The sequence below is a fragment of the Ursus americanus genome, chromosome 15 (assembly GCF_024610735.1).
Source record: "Ursus americanus isolate L20-20 chromosome 15, mUrsAme1.1.p, whole genome shotgun sequence".
Classification (NCBI taxonomy): Eukaryota; Metazoa; Chordata; class Mammalia; order Carnivora; family Ursidae; genus Ursus; species Ursus americanus.
The window spans coordinates 9,163,046-9,169,397 of NC_142141.1; positions in this window are offsets into that span (position 1 = coordinate 9,163,046).

Consider the following 6,352-nt stretch of genomic DNA (forward strand, 5'->3'; position numbering starts at 1 on the left):
GGCTTTTTGGCCATCTTAAAAATGGGTTGTTTGTATTTTTGTTGTTGAGTTCTTTATATATCCTGTAAGAAAACATATAGCATAAGAGATATTTATATATTCTGGACAGTAATCAGATTTATGATTTGCAAATATTTTCTCCTATTATGTTGCTTGTCTTTTGACTTTCTTGATAGTGTTCCTTTGATGCAAATAGTTTTTAATTTTGATGATGTCCAATCTATTTTTTCTTTTGCTGTTTTGTGTTTGTTGTCAGATTTAATAAACAGTTGACTGATTCTAGGTCATGAAGATTTACACCTATATTTCCTTCTAAGTTTTATATTTTAGCCCTTGCATTTGAGTCTTTGATCCATTTGGTTATTTTAGAATACGGTATGAGGTAGGGGTCCAAATTCACTCCTTTGCATGTGGATATCTAGTTATTCTAACACCAATTGTTGAAAAGACTACTTTTCACTCCACTGAATAATCTTGGTAAACTTATTGAAAATCAACTGACAACAGGGATGCCTGGGTGGCTCAGTTGGTGAAGCGTCTGCCATGGCTCAGGTCATGATCTCAGGGTCCTGGGATTCAGTCCCACATCAGGGCTTCCTGCTCAGCGGGGAGCCTGCTTCTCCCTCTCCCCCTAGAGCTCCCCCTGCTTGTGCTTACTGTCAAATAAAAATAAAATCTTGAAAAGAAAATCAACTAACAATAGATTATGGGTTTTTTCCTGGACTCTCACTTCTATTCCATTAATCTAGGTCTATCTTTAATGCCAGTTCCATACTGTTTTGATTACTATCAGTTTGTATTCAGTTTTGGAACTGGGAATTTTGAATCTTCCCACTTTGTTCTTCTGTTTCAAGATTTTCTCTAATTGGGGTCTCTTGCAATTCCATATAAATTTTAGAATCAGTTTGTCAAGTTCTCCAAAGTCATCCGGGATTCTACTGAAAAGTACAGGTAGAATCTGTGGATTAATGTGGAAAGTATAGCCATTTAACAACGTTAAGTCTTCCAATTCATGAACACGGAATGTCATTCCATTATTTAGGTCTTCTTTAATTTCTTTCAACATGGTTTTGTAGTTTTTGGTGCACAAGTCTTACACTTCCTTGGCTAAATGTATTCCTGAGTATTTTATTCCTTTTGTATTGTTCATTGCAAGTATGTAGAAATGCAAGTAATATTTTTTAAATTTTAAATTAAATTTTTAATTTAAATAAATCTTAAATTTTAAATTACACCTGAAATTGTAGCAGCCATCTTGGTCAGCTTGAGACTGAAGTCAGTGCTAAGAGACGGCAGAGAAGAGATATGGAAACAACCAGGACCCCAGAAGATACCAGAGTTAATGAGTTAACTCAGTCTGCAATCTCTACAACTGGACTTTGTTTCCTTATCACTTACACCCGTTTGTTTCGAGAAAGAAATTTTTATGTTGAAAACACTGGTGACCATCTGCCCAATATCTCCCCTTCTTTATTACTATGAGAACCTCATTCCTCCCCTCCCCCCAGGGAGGGAAGGGCAATACGCCCTGCTAAAAACTGCTTTCTCCTCAGATTTCTTTTCGGCTAGGAATGGCCATGACCCATGTAATAATGCCAGCAATTGAGATAGAAACATTTCAGAGTGGGGACACAGGAAAATCTTTTTAATGGGAATAGGTTTCTTCCCCACCTTCTAAACTGTTATATTTAGGGTTATAGGTACTACTTGCTGAATTATGGAGTACTTCATCTAGGCATAAATTGTATATAACTTTCAGAATTTGAAGGATGGCTTTGTTGCCACTACTTAGTTTCAGTATGTATACAGTTTACATCTAATCGGAGGTGGTTTTTCTTGAGTTTTATTTGTTTTTGGTCACGAATTACCAGATAATTGTAAGCTATTTGCTGGTGTTGTTAAGTAATGCACCATATTTATTTTCTGTTTACCTTTTGACTCCCTTCAGCCATTTCTCCCACCCTCCAACCTGTCTCTGGCAACCACCAATCTGTTCTCTAAGAATTTTTTCATTTTTTTTGGATTCCACATGTAAGGGAGATCATATGGTATTTGTCTTTCTCTGACTTAACTTCACTTCAGCTTACGGACCCTGAGGTATGGCCTGGTTATTGCAAATGGCAAGGTTTTGTTCTTTATGATTGAATTAATGTAACAATTTAGTATCAATAGCGTACAAAACCTTTGCTATGTCTGCTCCTCACTTGTTGTCACAAATTACACCTTTACATATTGTGTGCCCATAAACACAGATTTACAGTGACTGTGTTATGCAGCTGTCTTTTAAACAAGGAAAGAAGTTACAAAAAAAAAAATACATCAATACTGCCTTTTATGCTTATCTATATAGTTACCTTTACTGGCATTCTTTATTTCTTTATGTGGATTTGCAATACTATCTAGTGTCCTTACATTTTAGTGTTTAGCATTCCTTGTAGGGAGGGTCTACTTGTGACAAACTCTTTCAATTTCTGTTCATTGAGAGTGTCTGTTTTGTCTTCATGGGGCGGGGGGCTACTTATCTGTAGAAGTTTTTAATTCCAGTATAGTTAAGATAGTATTGGTTTGGTGTACAATATAGTGATTCAAAAATTCCATACACCACCCAGGGCTCATGATGACAAGTGCACTTCTCAAGCCTATCACCTATTTCCCCCATCTCCCCACCGACCTCCCCTCTGGTAACCCTGTTTGTGTTCTAGAGTTAAGAGTCTATTTCTTGGTTTGTCTCTTTCCCCCCTTCTCCTTTGTATGTTTTGTTTCTTAAATTCCACATGAGTGAAATCATATGGTACGTCTGTGACTTACTTCGCTTAACATTAGACTCTCTAGTTCCAGCCATTTGTTGCAAATGGCAAGATTTCATTTTTATGGCTAAATAATATTCCACTGTATATCTTCATTTTTGAAGTAGTTTTTCTAGACATTGAAGTCACAGTTAACAGGTTTTTTCCTCTCACCTCTTTGAATGTGTCATTCCATTGTCTTCTAGTCCCCATGGTTTCTGAGGAGAAATAAGCTGTTATCCTAAGAATCACTTGGACGTGATGTGTAGCTTCTTTTGTTTTTGATTCTCTTTCAACAGTTTGATCGTGTGTCTAAGAATGGATCTGAGTTGACTCTATTTAGAGTTCACTGAGCTGCTTGTATGTGTAGATTTGTGTTTTTCATCAAATTTAGAACGTTTTTAGGGACGCCTGGGTGGCTCAGTTGGTTAAGCGTCTGCCTTTGGCTCAGGTCATGATCCCAAGGTCCTGGAGTTGAGCCCCAAGTTCACTCCCTGCTCAGCGGGGAGCCTGCTTCTCCCTCTGCTCGCCACTCCCCCTGCTTGTGCGCTCTCACACAAATAAATAAAATCTTTAAAAAAATTTTTAAGGAAGCTTTCAGCTATTATTTCTTCAAATCCTTTCTGCCTTTCTCTCACCTATGACTCCCATTATACCCTTGCTGGTTTTTTTGATGGTGTCCTACACATCTCTTAGGCTCTGCTCATTCTTTTTATTTTTTTTATTTTTATTTTTTATTTTTATTTTTTTAAAGATTTTATTTATTTATTTATTCAACAGAGATAGAGACAGCCAGCGAGAGAGGGAATACAAGCAGGGGGAGTGGGAGAGGAAGAAGCAGGCCCACAGCGGAAGAGCCTGACGTGGGGCTCGATCCCGGATCGCCGGGATCACGCCCCGAGCCGAAGGCAGACGCCCAACCGCTGTGCCACCCAGGCGCCCCTGCTCATTCTTTTTAAGTTTTTGTTACTTAGACTGGATAATTTCAGTTGGTTTATTTCAAGTTCACGGATTCTTCCTTCCATCTGTTCAACTCTGCTGTTGGGCCCTTCTAGTGAATCTTTCATTCCAGTTATGCTTTTCAGCTCCACAATTCGACTTTTTATTTCTCTCTTCATTCCTATTTTCTATTTGGTGAGATATCATTCTTATGGTTTCCTTTAGCTCCTTAAATGTATTTCAAATAGCTGATTAAGTCATCGTCCTGCATGTCCAATGTCAGTGTTTCCTGGGGGGCAATTTTCTGTTATTTCCTTAGGTATGGGCCATATTTTGTTTCTTTACATGCCCCTGTAATACTTTGTTGTTGAATACTGGACATTTTGAATATTTTAATGCAGCAATTCTGTAAATCAGGAACTATCCTTCCCCCCCACCCAGGGTTTGTTAGTGATGTTGTCGCTGTTAACTTTTCTCAACTAATTGCTCTGTGCGTGCTGGTACAAACCTTTGACACTCAACCAGGAAGTTCACAACTCTGCCTTAGTATTTACTCCTTGCTTGCAGAGCCTTAAAATCAGCTGGAGGTGGACCTTTTACAGTTTTTGCTGAGCGGGTGCACAGCCCTGGATATGAGCATGGCTTTCTAGATACCCAGTAATATGTCAGAGCTTTTCTAAGTCCTTACTCACCAAAGCATCTCATTCCCCAGCCTCTTCCCAAGATCTTTGGTTATTCTATTTTTTTTCCCGTTATCCATTCCCCCACAGTCAGCAACAACTAATACATTTGCCTGTGTTTGTGACAAATGCCTTCTAGGTAACTATCTCAGTACCAGAGAGTTCTGTGTTACGTAAGACAAAGGGAAACCCTTTGAAAGTGTACTCCAAGAAGCCATCAGACAGTTCAAAAGAAACAAGCACAATTTTTTTTTGCAAATTAGTCCCATTATACTCACTGTGGTACTGGCATACTCGCAGGGAATGTGGCTGTTATCTTCAAGGCCACTGCTAAGCTATGGAGAGGGGGATGAGACCAGGGTAAGTTAAAATGCCACAAAGCTGTCTGTTCTTACCAAGATTCAGCTGTTTCTTCTTGATTATGTTGCCCTGGTCTGTAAGCCTTTAGTTAGTTTCCAATTCTGAAAAAGTTGACTATAACAATTTTTGCCAGCTTTTCATTCCTTTTACGGGATGAAGACTTCTGAAGTTCCTTAATACATTTTGGCAGAAGTCTGGATATAAAAGATTTAAAGAACTATATAGGATAGTGTATCCAATAAACTGCAGACATCATATTCAAGTATATGTGGAGCATTTGTAAAAACTGAACAACTCCTGGGTTATAAAGCAAGTCTCAACAAATTTCAAATAATTGAAACAATGCATTTTAGAACAGAAATGTGTTTTCCAACAATAATGGAATTAAAATAGAACTCAATGACAAAAAGACAATTAGAATCTAGCAGCCAGGCAGTTACTCAAAGGATGGTTATAGAGAACATGACAACATAGTTTTCTGGGGCTCTGGTCATATGCATGTCAGGTCATCAGATGTCAGAGTTGAAATGCAGGAACGTTAGAAAGGTTCTGGTTTGACTCCCCCCCCCCCTTCACTTTTATAGGAGAAACAGAAAACCAAAAAAAGGTCACACAGAGAACTGTTGGCTGAAATAGTTCTATATCCTAGGACTCCCAACCCAATGCTCTGATACAGGGCTGCTCCTCAAACCTTCCTTCATCCAGAGGTCTAGGCTGCCAGTATTCACTTTTCCCCTCCACAATCTCATACCCACACTGGGAACTCTAGCTTTGTTTCCTGACAGTCTTCCCATTTTCTCCTTAAAAATAGACTAACCAGAGCTCTATTATTTTCTAGGGAAAAGTTTCTGGTATTATCTATTACCTAATGATATTTATAATTTCTGATAAGACAATGTTTTAAAGATGAAATAACCATAAACTTACTTTCTCAGGAAGTGGAAGACTGACTTGGCAGTACATGAACTAATCATGACCTTTGGTTAATTTAACATACACCCTAGTCTTTCATTAGTTCCTCCTATACCTCACTGAATCCTGTTTCTCACCCACAAAACACCTGGATCTACTGACTAATGGACTCAATAGTACAGTAGATTCTCTGCGGTTACCAGGCTAAAAGGAAATTGTTTAGCTTCCACGTTTGCTAGAGAGTACTGATCTAGAGCGAACGCTTGAACCTTCTACATACCCATTTGTTTGTAAATTGGAGTTACTGTTATAATTCATTCATTCATTTGGGCTTGGAGACCTTTGGAAACAGCATGGTACAACACAGCTCATGCTCAATAAGCACTTGTTTTCCCAAGTGTTATGTTCTTTACATGAATTCTAATCTTTGTGTTGGCAAATGACATTAACTAGTGGCCCAACAATCACCCCTTTCCCTGACTACCTTTCACTGTCACTAGAAATCTCCACCTTGTCTTTCTATAACTCCAATTTCTTGGAGTGAAACGATTCAACATGCCTAGGAGATGACTCTTGCCTGATCTAAGCCAATCGTGGCAATTCTGTTCTTTGCTTATTCAAGTTTTTCCAGCTTCCCTTGCAACTAAATTGGCAATGACCAATGAGATGTGAAGA